We start from the raw sequence: 13,763 nt of genomic DNA, 5'->3' as shown, positions 1-13,763 counted from the left end.
CCGTAGTCCAGTGTGAGTGAAAAACGTTGCCTGCCGTATCAGTAAACAAAGGATGTTGCAGCCATCAAGCCAATACATCCACCCCTGTGGGTGTGCCCTGCGAGAACTCAGGATGGAGACAAACGGGCTGCCCACGGCCAAGCTCTCAGCCACTGCAGCTGCCCCCAGTGGTGCACCCGGAGGGGACTCAGGAAGTGGAAAAACAGGATACGGGCCCTAGAGAGCTAAGATGCATATCAAAGGAAGGATTTCAATGAACCCAGACTCTTGTATCTTCCCATATATAGAAAAACACCAAATTCCTTAACTTGAGATAGCTGGTTTTCTTTAATAAACAGTAATCTTTTGATGTTCTGACTACCTGGTCTTTGCTGCAAAAAACCCTTTATATCTCTGGCTCCTCTCCTACCTCTTTGGAGCAGCCCCTTAGAGTGTCTGAGAGGCTTGAAGTCCTCAGAAAATCCACAAAATAAAACACAATTCTCAGCTTTTAGGTTGTGTGGGTTTTTTCAGTTGACGCCAGCTAGCAAAAGCCACAGCCACATTAATTGCTCCCTCCTGTCCATTCCGGCCCCAGAACAATTTTTTTTACTTGTCTGCTTTCTTTTTCCTTTTATCTTCTTTCACCTCACTTAGGTAGAGCGGACAAATGGCAATTGTTTCTTTATTCTTAGCTCAAGAACCAGAGGATTCGAGAATGCAGAGCTCTGGATTCTCAGTCATGTGTGTCTTCCGTCACTCAGCCGAATGCATTTAGCACTGCCTTGGCATGTGCTAAGCATGAACAATGCCAAGGTTAATTAGACATGGCTCCAGATAGCAAAGGGGCAAGCCACCTGGTAAAGAGAAACAGCAGACACATAAACAAATCTCTTAAAAGTCTCCGGTAAAAGTCATCACCCCAATGAGAACAACCAAAGGATATTTATTCGGTTCTTGCTGGAGCAAGGGGGTCAGCCATTTGCAGTTTGGCAGAGACTCAAAGTCAGGCAGAAAAATGGAAAATGCTCACAGTGGAAAAAATATAAAAAAGTTCCAGGTAAGTTGCTGTAAAAAATTAATAAGAAACCTCAGAGCTGGAGACCAGAAGGGGGAACTCTCACAACCGACAATGATAGCGGAACCCACTAGGAAGAAGAAATGCTTCCTCTTTTTGCCCTGCAAGGGCTCAGCCAATGAGAGACTGTCACAACGCAGTCAATGAAAAGCCACCGTCCTTTGAACTCCCAGTTCCTCCAGTGCACTCCATTTACTGCAGCCCCCCACTTCCTTTCCCCTCTAGAAAAGACTCCTCCTCTCAGTTTTGCTGGCCAACTTGCACATGGCTTGCCATGGCTGCAAACCCTAAACTGCAATTCTATCTTGATCCTGAATAAACTTTTTTTATTTCCTGTAGAAATAACTGGCAGTCTATTCCTTAATGTTTTGGTGGCCCATCCAGGAATTGAGGAGATTGCCCAAAGACTCCAAAGCTGGTGAGCAAAAAGGTGTGGCACCCACACTGAGTTCCTTGTTGTCACTGCTTTTCTTGCCAAACCTGGGGTTTGGGGGTAAGTGTTTCTCCTGGATCCATGCTTCTGCTTTCACTGCATTTTGAAACTCTCCAGGTTTTATTTGGGGTCTATTTTAAGCTTTTTTTCCCCCTCCTCTCTGGTTAAGGCTTTGTTCTGTATGTGAGTACTCATTTGGCACTTTGACCTGATTTTGACCGGACCTGGTTAGCCTCCAGCCCGTTCCTTTTGGAGCTGGGACTGTTCCTCTGGGAGCTGGCTGGTCTTCAACCCATTCCTCTGGGAGCAGAGGCTAGTTCATTGAACTGTGCTGGTGCGGTCTTCGGCCAAATTCCCTTTGAAATAGGCCTGTTTTATTGGAACTGTGTTGAGCAGTTGCAGCCTGGCTCCTCTGGGGTCAGACCGTTCCGAGAACTGACTGGTATTAGGCCTGAAGGCTATTTGGGTTCTTTGAGCTATTGGAGCTGTTTAGATTGTTTAAAAATTATTCTCTTCTTCTAGAGAAAACCCTCTGAGAAGTGGGATTTTGGTTGTATAAATATTTTGAGAGTGCCTCCCCTTCAGGGACCATGACCAATGTTTTACTTTTGCAAATCATGGTCCTTTCTCGTGTTCATTTCTAAGTAAATGGACTAACCTGACCAAAGGCAATTCAGAATATCAATGGCCATTATGAGAAACTTTTGAAGTCCCTAAACTTACTTTTTTTTGAAAACCGAATTGAATAATCATAGCTCTGAAACAAATCAAAACACTCAAGTTTCTGCTATTAGTGAAAAGACCCAGGACACTGGAATAGAGATTTTTCCCAAATCCAAGTGCTGTGTGTGTCTTCAGTCCTCTAACCGGCCTTTCCAACGTCTTCCCAATTCTCAGTGACAGGGCTCCAGGGAAGCATAGAGTCTTCCCCAATCCCCCCTCTTGATCAGTTTGGAGAAACGGTTCTCCAGATTGGGGACAAATCTCTTCCGGTCCTAACGGACATCGGAGCCAGTCTCAGCGCTCAACCCCACTGCCATAAAATAGCCCTGCCTCCGAGTACTGGACAGTTCAGATGGCGGGGGTCTCTGATGGAGCTCAAGAAATTCCTGTCTCTGACCCTATTCCCTTTTGCTTATGCCCTTTTCTCCTTAGTTCCTCTGCCCACACTTACTTATTTACTAGGCTGACACTTCTTAGAGAAGAATCGTGCCAGAATTTCTTTCTCCCAAAGGGGGAAATAATGCTCGAAATGAACAGGAGCCATCTAAGTAATCAACCAGATAAATTAAATGAACTTTAGACCTTGCCTTTTATTCGTTCTGTCTCTGATGGTACCGGAGCCCATTCTGGAAACACTGATCATTTGTCCCGCTTCCCTTTGGGGAAAAATCTCCAACTGATATTGGCAAAATTCACAGGGCACTTCCCATCAAAATTTAAATAGACCCCTTAAAACCTCTTTCCACAATTAATCGATATCCTATAAGAAGCCCTTCAAGGGATAAAGCTAATAATAGAAGATTACAAGGCTTACAGCCTCACTCGCCCCGTAACATATTTTACTGGTGGAAATACATAAGTGCCAAGCATAGAGGTTTGTCCAGGACCTCTGAGCAGTAAACAACATTGTTATCTCTTGACATCCTGTTGTTCCTAACTCTCATAGGCTATTAACATCTGTGCCCACTGGAAGCAAATCTTAAATGTAACTACTTTAGTCATTGCATTTCTGAGTATCCAATTGATGGAACTAGCCAAAACCTTTTTACATTCACTTGGGAAGGAAAACAGTTCACCGGGACAAAAATGCCTCAGGGTTTTACCGCGAGTCCTGATTTCTCCCAAGACTTGAAGACTGATCCGGATGATACAAGGTTTCCTAGAGATTCTAACTTTGTTGCAACAGAGAGTGTTTTGCTTCTTTGCCCTCCTCAAGGCTCCTCACAGGAAGACAGTACAGACTTGCTGAAACTTTTAGCCTCAAGGGGACATAAGGTCACCGAGGGAAAATGGCAGCTTGCCCAAATCCAGGTTTGATATTTAGGGCATCTGATAGCAGAACAAAGGCCACACCAAGATCCAGATAGACACCACAGTTTCCTAAGTTTCCCAAAACCAAAATTAGTGCCAATCATGTGGTTTCCTCAGGCTAGTGGATGATTGCTGAAATTGGATTCTTTTATGGCTGAATCAATTCCATTTAATGTATTTAGATTACACACACACACACACACACACATATCACATTTTCTTCATCCATTCATCCACTGATGAGAACCTAGGTTCCTTCCATGTCGTGGCTATTGTAAATAATGCTTCAATTAACATTGGGGTGGAGATAGCATTTTGAGTCAGTGTTTTCATTTTCATAGGATAAATACCACCCAGAAGTAGAATTGTTAGTTCATATGTCAGTTTTCATCTTTGAGAAACCTCCAGACTGTTTTCCACAGTGGCTGCAACAATTTACATCCACCAGCAGTGCACGAGGGTTCTCTTTTCTCCACACCCTCACCAACATCTGCTACCGCTGCTCGTTTTGATAATAGCCATTCGAATAGGTGTGTGGTTACCTCTCACTGCGGTTTTGGTTTGCATTTCCCTGATGACTAATGATGCTGAGCATCTTTTCATGTACCTGTTGACCATGTATATGTCTTTGGGAAAATGTCTATTCAGATCCTCTGCTCATGTTTTAATCAGATTGTCTGGGTGTTTGTGCTATTGTGCTGCGTGGATGAATGTGCAGAATCTTTCAAATAAATTTGTATTTGAATTTCTGACAGGGCTTTTTAAAAAACACAATTATTTGTGTGATATTTTTCTTAGGAAAAAATTGAGTCACCTCTTTAAGCAGCCAAACAATGTAATTTGTTTATGTTTACATGATGATTAATAGTTCCAGGAACAAGGTGTCAGGAAAATTGTAAATGGCTGTGAATCGGGTGTCTTGACAGCACCTCCTCTGGAGTTCCCTCCTCCTTTCATTCTTTTGAGGATTATGCACTCTGTGAGTTATAGATAACTTATAGCAACGCAACGGATTCTCTCATTCATAGGCAGGCACTTAACTGTCTGGTGGAAGTGTGACTGATTTTCCTGCCCTTCCTGCGGAGGCAGCCAGTTTTACAGCTATTAAGCAAATTCCTTTTCTCTCTCTTAATATGCTTTATATTGTCTGCTCTTTGGATTCATTTTCAAATTGGTTATTACATCTTGCTGGCTCCTTTATTAATTAATGAGCTAAATAAAATCTCTGCCATGTGTTCATTTTGTATTTCTATGAGAACAGCATTTTACCTTTAAAAAAATAATAATTATCCTGTAACAAAGGGAATATTATAAAAAGGGAGATAAAGCACTTCCTTTTCAATGGAATTACTTTCTAAGTAGGTGCATTCTCTTGATGTAAATACTGGTTGTGAGTCTTCATAGTTATAAGTAAATGGAAATGGCTACATTCATCAATCAGTGTGTATAACTGCTCTCGTCAAGGACCAGTGTTCTTAACCGTGCGTTTAATGCAAGACAATAAAGAGAATTTCTTTTACACCAATATAGCCTATGCAGTGTATGAATATTGAAATGGCCAAGAGAAAACGTACACACAGCTGCGTTTTGAGATTTGAGCAGTGTTCTATACTTTCTGTTTATAGCGCAGTTGTTTCATTTAATGAAGCTCAGATTAAATTTCAGGATATGCTTCAAGCTTTTAATATTGTTTTGAGAAATTCAAGACAAGGAAAATAAATTTTGTCCTTTGTTTTTCAGTGCCGCCCATCTACCTCCATGAATTTTTATTTTAATTTGAAATGACTTATTTCAAACAGATGTTAAGTGCATGTGACTAGACATTGCTTTATGCAGCCAGTATAAACACCGATGCATAATCTAAATTATGAAATAATGAGGAAGATGACAGTTTTAGGTTTTTGATCTGAAACTTATTAGTAACCACTTTTCTATGGATGGCATAAACATAAACATTTTTTCCTAGGGTTAAAATCTTTTTCTATATAGACTATTTCATGCTGTGTAACATGTGTGATAACTTATATCTCTTAAAATAACATGACAATTATTGAACATGACCATACATAAGAATACATTTCAAAGAAACTTAACTCATCGGAAGTTAGATTGACTGTATTTAAGAATTCAGCTTTAACTAGGATTCGATTGGTTTATACCTTTGAACAAAAAAGAGTAAGTAGGTGGCACAAAAAATGGTGAAGAGTTACAGTTGGTTGATTTGACAAGGGACGGATACACACAGAATCACTCTTGTCACCATACATTACTGATCACTTTTATTACTGTCGTATCAACCAGACTTTACAAACATGGAATCAATTTGTGGTGAAAATGATAATGTTGATGTACAAATATTTTTCAAGAAATCATTGATCTTAGGTTGAGCCCCTAAATGCTTAACAACAACGTGATAATGTGCCTATTTCCTCATAAATTTGACACGATGATAGTAGTAGGAAGGTGCACTATGGGAGTACATGACATGATAGCTACTTAATTATTTTATATGCTTTTATATGCTTTTTCAAAACAATCTCCACGTTAATTATCTTACAATAAAGATAAATAACACTTCTCAAAAAAAATTTTATTTCCAAATTCCAAGAAGCATCCTGGCAAAGAAAACAAACACAAAAGAAAACATAAAGGTCAATCATTTTTTTTTAATGCCTCTGCTGTTTTGTATGACTGCCTGTGGGATAGAAAAGACTTATCTACATGTGACGCAGCAGATAATCAGAATGAAAACTATTTACTATTTAATATAATTAAATCACCCCCAATTGATTTAAATGTTCATAGTGTTGACTTGGAAGGAAACAGGGCAATTGTAAAATTTAACAATGGAGAGCTACCTCAGAAGAGCTAGGGGAGGACGGTGGCCTGGGTGGCCGGAGGGGGTTCTGCTGCCCGAGAATGGGAATTCTCTTCACCAGGATATGGAAACTGCTCAATCACCAGAAGCACAAAGTTATAATTGTTGGGCTGGATAACGCAGGAGAAACTACCGTCCTCTACCAGTTTTCTATGCATGAAGTTGTACATACACCCCCTACAATAGGAAGTGACATAGAAGAGACAGTGATTAATAAAGCACGTTTTCTTACGTGGGATGTTGTTGGCCAAGAATCTCTTCGTTCTTCCTGCAATACTTACTACACTAACACAGGGTTTGTCATAGTTGTGGGCAGGACAGACAGAGAAGGGATTTCTGTAACTAGAGAAGAACTCTACAAAATGTTAGCCCACGAGGACCTAAGGAAAGCTGGACTGCTGATTTTTGCTAATAAACAAGATGTTAAAGAATGCAAGACTGTAGCAGAAATCTCCCAGTTTTTGAAACTAACGTCTATCAAAGATCACCAGGGGCACATCCATGCAGGCTGTGCTCTTGCTGGCAAGGGATTTTGCCAAGGACTTGAATGGATGATGTCACGCCTTAAGATTAGATGATCTCTCCTGACTTCTTCTCATAGACTTTGTATAAATGAGGTGCTGGACTTTACATGAAAGCTGCAAAAATGAATGGTTTAGATATATTTATAATAAACTAATTTAAACATTTAAACTTTTTCTGTAAGAAGAAAAATTAAGACCACTTATTTGAAAACAAAGATGAAGTCTCACCTTCCAATCTGCTTTCTCATTAGTTCCTTCCAAAGCAAGGTCTTAAAGCTGTGACTGACATTTTTCTCATATTGGGTCTTCTCAGGACATTGTGTAGCCCGTGATAAGTGCAAAGGGAGAGGAAGACATTTTTAGCTATAAGAGCTTTACTATCAGTATAACCCTCCCCAGCTGAATGCTGTTCTTTTGTTCCATTAAGTCAAAATACAAATCAGCACAGATATTCAGTTTCCAGTATTTCAAAGTGTAACGTCACTTATGAAGAGTATTTTGCCTAAGGTTGTGTATGTATTGTGTACATACCTCAAGTGCCAGTGAATGGCTTTATGTTCTAAAAAAAAAGCAAATAACACAAAATTTAATAATATCCTTAGTTATAACCATAATGAGATGAGTACTGGCAATGGTGGCAGCTACCATTTTGTACTTGCCCTATGTTCTCTGTATCATATTCATCAACCCCCCAAATCATTGAGCTGCTCTTAAAAAAGAAAGAAAGAAAAAGAAAGAAAGAAAGAAAGAAAGAAAGAAAGAAAGAAAGAAAGAAAGAAAGAAAGGGAAAAAAAAAGAAAGAAAGAAAGAAAGAAAGAAAGAAAGAGAAAGAAAGAAAAAGAAAAGAAAGAAAGGAAGGAAGGAAGGAAGGAAGGAAGGAAGGAAGGAAGGAAGAAAGAAAGAAAGAAAGAAAGAAAGAAAGAAAGAGGAAAAAGCTTGACATTGTCTACCTAACATACCTAGTTGGTATGTTGACCAACTCACAGACATGGAAGCAGGTAATCCAGCTGAACGGAAAATCTATCATATTCTAGACTTAGTATCATCAATGGACAGAATTGCACCTTGAGCAGTCATCCAGTTGTTCCCTTTATTGGACCTTATGCCATCTAAATTACTGAGTAACTTGTTAATCTATTCATCAGTCAGGCATTGCTTGTGATTAAAATTATTAAGTGATTTTTTTAGCATTAATGGGAATATGTTGTGTGAAATGTATCTGCCCAGAGAAGTATCACCCTATAAATATTATCAAATAATTTAGCCAAAGTCCTCTTAGGTATTAAATTATAGGTCAAGCATTTAAAGTGGATTTGAGAAGAAATGTAAAGCATATTTTCTAAGCAACAAAGATAATTTCTTAATTTGAAAATTTCTTATTTTTTTATCTTAGGAGTTGGAATGGTTGAGGTTTTTCTTTTGTGGTTTGTAAGTTTTCTTTTGTCTTCTTACACCACTTGAATGCCTTGTTTGACAGTTACCGAATACAAACCTTTTTTTTTTTTTAATGCTTTTAAGAATTTGATTTAAAAATTGATCAACTTAATGTTATATTTTTACTAAGAAGTAACTTGGCCTCGAAACCTTTTATGTTTCCTAGGGTTTTGTTTTTGTTTTTGTTTTTTCCAGCATCTGAAAGTTTCTGTTGCAACTGAAAACAAACTTATCCTAAATGTGTTAAGTCATATTCTTGTGCACTCTGTTGGCGTATCGTTCATGTCCTGAAGATCTGATGACTAACCCAAAACTGACATGTTTTAGAATATTCAAGAAAAAAACCTACTTTTAATACCAGCCTTTTATGTTTCAAGGATTTTGATGAGAAATACTAGTATCTACTATAAACATTGACAAAACTTTGAAAGTTCCTTTCTATAAAATATAAAATACTTATTATATAAATCCAAGTCAGGCATGGCAGATCAGTGTTTAACATTGGATGTTTTGTGTTTTATATTATGTTCAAAATACAAGTATAACATTTTAATATTTGTCAACTTGCTTTTACAAAAGTAAATCCTAAATTACTAAAAAAAAAAAAAAAAAAAAAAAATTTAACAATGGAAACTCCAAGGAAAGCAGGGATTCAGTTTCCACTTTAAGAATCTTTTCTCATGTTTAGAGGAAGAGGTGCAGGAAGGTCAACAAGGTCATAACCTGAGCAGGGAGTGGCAGAGGTTGCCAGGCAACCCCAACTTCCCAGAAGTTGGATCCTGGGGCACCCGGAAGAAGGCGAAGCTGAGGTCCACGACGGCCTGCGTCCGCAGAGAAGATGCATGTGGACTGGGGTTAGGGCCACCTCACCACCTGCTGGACGGACCTCTGGACTGTGGGGCTCAGGGAGGATCCGGGGACCTGCAGGACACCCGTTCCTGCTGCCAGCTCTTTTAGGGAGATGTCTGCAGGGGAGGGACCACTGCCTGATAAAAAAGGGAGTTAGGTCACTGGGAAGAAGACAAGATTACACCAAAGCACCAGTGAGCAGACTTGGAGTCTCAGTAGAAGCTTCTTTCCACTATGAGTCATGCTAAGTGGGGGCTTTGCTGTGAAAAGCTTCTGAAAAGTGTCAGAGATGACCACTTGCCCATTTTGCGTTGCCTTGTGTGGGTCACTCTATTGGTAAGAGAATGGCACACGTCAATGGGATGTTGATCTTGGTCCAAGATGGCACTGGCCTGGGGATTTTCATTTTGTCCCACTAAAGAAGATGACTGGGTACATCCAAAGGGAATAGCTGTGCGCCCATCACCTATCTACCTACCTACCTATCTATCTATCCATCCATCCATCCATCCATCCATCTATCCATCTATCTAGTTATCTATCTATCTATCTATCTATCTATCTATCTATCTATCTATCTATCATCCTCCTCCTCCCTTATCTGTTTAATGGAAACTGCAGAAATTTCAGCGATTCTATATTACACAATTTCATAAGGATCATGGGGGAAAATATGAACATTTCTTCATTCCTTTTGCTCCTCATCTCTCAAAATTCAAATAATCAAACACCCAGACTCTAAATATATTTACATCAACTCCTTGGTGTAAGTGTAAGGTGTATAATGAAATCTACATGTCTTCTGTTGCCCTGCCATTCAATTTTTCATGTGTTTCTGGAGATAGCGGTACCATTTTGAAATGTGTCAGCATTTAAATTTACACAAAATGTTCTCCCTGCTCCCCTACCTGGGACTGTCCGCCATTCACACTGACAAAAGACACATGCTGGGGAAAATGACTGATAACTAATGTTTAGAACGTTCTTTTTTTACTCATGTTTGTTTTAGACCTAAATTATAATTATAATCATAAATTAATAAAAATTAATAATTAATTTTTCTTGGTGAGTAAGCAAAAATAAATTGCTATGGATAAAAACATTTTTTTCTACTGGGTTTGGGTTGATGTATTCTGAAGATAAATTTGTAAGTCATAACCAGTTACTTCTAATCTAGGGGATATATTTTAATTAAAAAATAACTTGATGCTTTAGAAACTTAGACCAAGAAAAAAAATGGAAAATTCAGAAATGTCAGATGCCAAATTATTAACCCATGTTTCCTTAAATTTATATTCTTGTACCTGGAGACAGCTGTGGAATAAATTCAGTTCTTTGTGTCAAGATTTATAATACATTTAATGTCAGCATCTGATATTAAATTTCAACCTTACTTCCTTTTTATTTAAGAGTTGTTTAAGGAAAGAATCTGGGCTTTCATACTGGATAAATAGACGACTATTGTGTTCAATTTTAGATAAACGTCTTTAGTGTCCTGTAACACACATTTTTATATCAAGTTTTTCAACTTTGTGAAAAACAAATAATCTTAGAAAGCCATTACCATGATGTGCTCAGTGTCGCCTGAAGGCATGCCCTGATTTTCTAGCTTGGCAGTGATGTCTAAAGGAACCGCATTAACATGGACCACGCTGGATGCCTAGAGTAAAGGATTTAGATGTGCTGTGAAAAATGGACTTCGCGTGATGAATTTTCTGGTCTGGTAAGCAAAGCGGTATGAGTGTATCACTCTGATATAAAACTTAGTGATTTGAAATAAGGCAAACATATCACTTAATTTACCAGTGTAACGATAACACATACATTATATAAACAGATATCAGTACCCTGGCTTGCTGCCTGGTGCCTGATGGTCAGGATTTGGAATGAATATACAATTTCTTTTTCCTATTCAGCAAAGCCCTTGCTTTCCCAGATTTCCGCTTTCATCAAGTCTTATGGCCAACGCCCAGCTCAGCTAAACGCTAACCTGTTAGAAATACATACACGTGCCCTAACTCAGAGGCACCTCCACTAGCTATTCATGGCCAATGGAACACCCGTGCCGTGCTCTGGGGCCAGGCTTTGTGCCTCTCCAGATCCCTCGGTTGGCATCTCAGTCTTGTGGGTCACCTTCCAGTCTTCAGTCCTGCCCCTTCCTCTGCAAGGGCTATGCTCTGCTGACTTTTCTGTTTAAAATTCGCCACCGACTGCCCTCCATCCGCTCCTCTCTGTTGATTACAGCCTCCTTATCCCCTGATCTTGCCTTCGTAGTCAAATCTCTCTAACCCTCCAGTCCTGCGCCTTTATAAAACCACCCTATAGATACTTGTGCTCGTCCATCAAAAGGAGGGCTCCAGGCCCCTGGAGCGGAGACTTACATCAGCCTGTGCACATGAAAATGCACGGATCAATGAACAGAGAGATTCTCTAGATTTCTTATAAGACCGTAAGAGAAATGTGAAGGCCACCACAGGGGCTTCTAATTTGGGGGTAGGTATCATTGCAAATAACAATGAACCCTGATAGGTGGCCTGAAATATCCCAGGTGTTGTTCTAAACACATTGGGGACTTCAGTTTGCTCACGTCACATAACGGTTCTATGAGGTGGACTATTATTATTTCCTCTTTCATAAATGAGGACCCTGATGCAGCGTGAGGTTAAATGCCTTGCCCAATGTCAGTCATTTTAAATAGGCACTGGATCTTATTTGGTAAAATTAAACTTCTCACTGGGGAAGAATCTTTGTTGTTATTTTTGTTGTTTGTTGTTGTTATTTTAAAAAAGGGTCTGGAAACATGATATTGATAACTTTGGTCTTTTGACTTGGAATTTACTGGTGGGAAACAGATAGTAAAATGGGGCAGTGACGGGCTTATCCAGGGAAATCGAGTGGTTCCTGCTCACCTGTTTAATTCTGTAGGAGGGTGAGGACAAACCTTTGGGATGGACGCACATGTGGGCAGCAGCCAAGGAGAGACGCTTTTGGGGAGAACTGGCCACGATCTTTAGAAGGATTAGAACTCGGGGAATTTCATGTTTCTTTCTGTTCTCACCTGTATCCTCCTCTTTACAGCACTTGGTGGGAGAAGGAGTTTGTCTCTCATCCCATGAGCTAGAAAAAAGGTGGACAAGACTTTGAGATTTAGCCCTTTTTTTGGTTCAGTTATGAAGCATGTATTTCTGCTCAGAAGATTATGCCTTCTGTTTACAGTATTTTTTGTCTATACATTTTTTATTCAAGTCTAGTCAGTTTACAATGTTGTGTCAATTTCCAGTGCACAGCACGTGCTTCAGTCATCCATGAACATACATGTATTCATTTTCATATTCTTTTTTATCATGTTACCACAAGATATTGAACATGGTTCCCTGTGCTCTACATTATGAACTGGTTTATCTATTTTATACCTATTAGTTAGTATCTGCAAATCTCAAACTCCCATTTCATCCATCCCCACCCTCTTCCCCCCACCCCGTAACCATAAGTTTATTTTCTATATCTGTGAGTCTGTTTTATAAATAAGTTTGCTTGTCTTTTTTTTTTTTTTTTTTAAGATTTCACATAAATACCATATGGTATTTTTCTTTCTCTTTCCGGCTTTCTTCACTTGCATCCGTGTTGCTGTAAATGGCATTACAGACTTCCTATATGACCCAGCAGTCCCACTCCTGGGCACATATCTGGAGGGAACCTTAATTCAAAAAGACACATACACCCCCATGTTCATAGCAGCTCTATTTACAACAGCCAAGACATGGAAGCAACATAAATGTCCATTGACAGATGACTAGATAAAGAAGTTGCAGTGTATTTATATAATGGAATACTACTCAGCCATAAAAGATAATAAAATAATGCCATTTGCAGCCGCATGGGTGGACCTGGAGATTGCCATTTTAAGTGAAGTATCCTTAACTATAGCCACCATGCTGTATATTACCTCCTCAGGACATATTTATTTTATAACTGGAAGTTTGTACCTTTTGCCCCTCTCCACTCATTTTTCCCACCATCCCAGTCTTTGCTTCCGGCTACCACCCATCTGCTCTCTGTATCTACGAGTTTATTTTTATTGTTGGTGGCGTTTTGTTCAGTTTGTTTTTAGATTCCACATATAAGTGAAGTACTGTGGTATTTGCCTTTCTTGGTCTAACTTATTTCACTGAGCATAATGTCCTCAAGGCCCATTCATGCTGTTATAAATGGCGAGATTCAATTCTTTTTTGTGGCCAAATAATATTCTATATATATATATATATATATATATATATATATATATATATAAATAAAATTATGTAACATATATACATTATATATGTGTATGTATATGTACACATACATCACATCATCCATCAGTAACAATTAGTTTATTTCCATATCTAGGCTATTGTGAATAATGCTGCAGCTAACAAGGGGGTGCAGATATCTTTCTGAGTTTGTGTTTTGGTTTTCATTAGATAAATACCCAGAAGTGGGATTGCTGGATCATGTGGTAGTTCTATTTTTAATTTTTTGAAGAACCTCCATACTGTTTTCTGTGGTGGCTGC

General features: G+C 39.0%; 1 pseudogene; it reads left to right on the top strand.

Annotated features, from left to right (window-relative positions):
- The first annotated feature begins 6,425 nt into the window (after nucleotides 1-6,425).
- On the top strand, nucleotides 6,426-6,980 carry LOC105065431 (ADP-ribosylation factor-like protein 5A pseudogene; annotated as a pseudogene).
- Nucleotides 6,981-13,763: the final 6,783 nt, after the last annotated feature.

This window comes from Camelus bactrianus, chromosome 31, assembly GCF_048773025.1.
Source record: "Camelus bactrianus isolate YW-2024 breed Bactrian camel chromosome 31, ASM4877302v1, whole genome shotgun sequence".
In the NCBI taxonomy this organism is placed as follows: domain Eukaryota; kingdom Metazoa; phylum Chordata; class Mammalia; order Artiodactyla; family Camelidae; genus Camelus; species Camelus bactrianus.
Note: the sequence above shows the minus strand (reverse complement) of the source record. Positions and strands in the feature narration are given on the sequence as shown.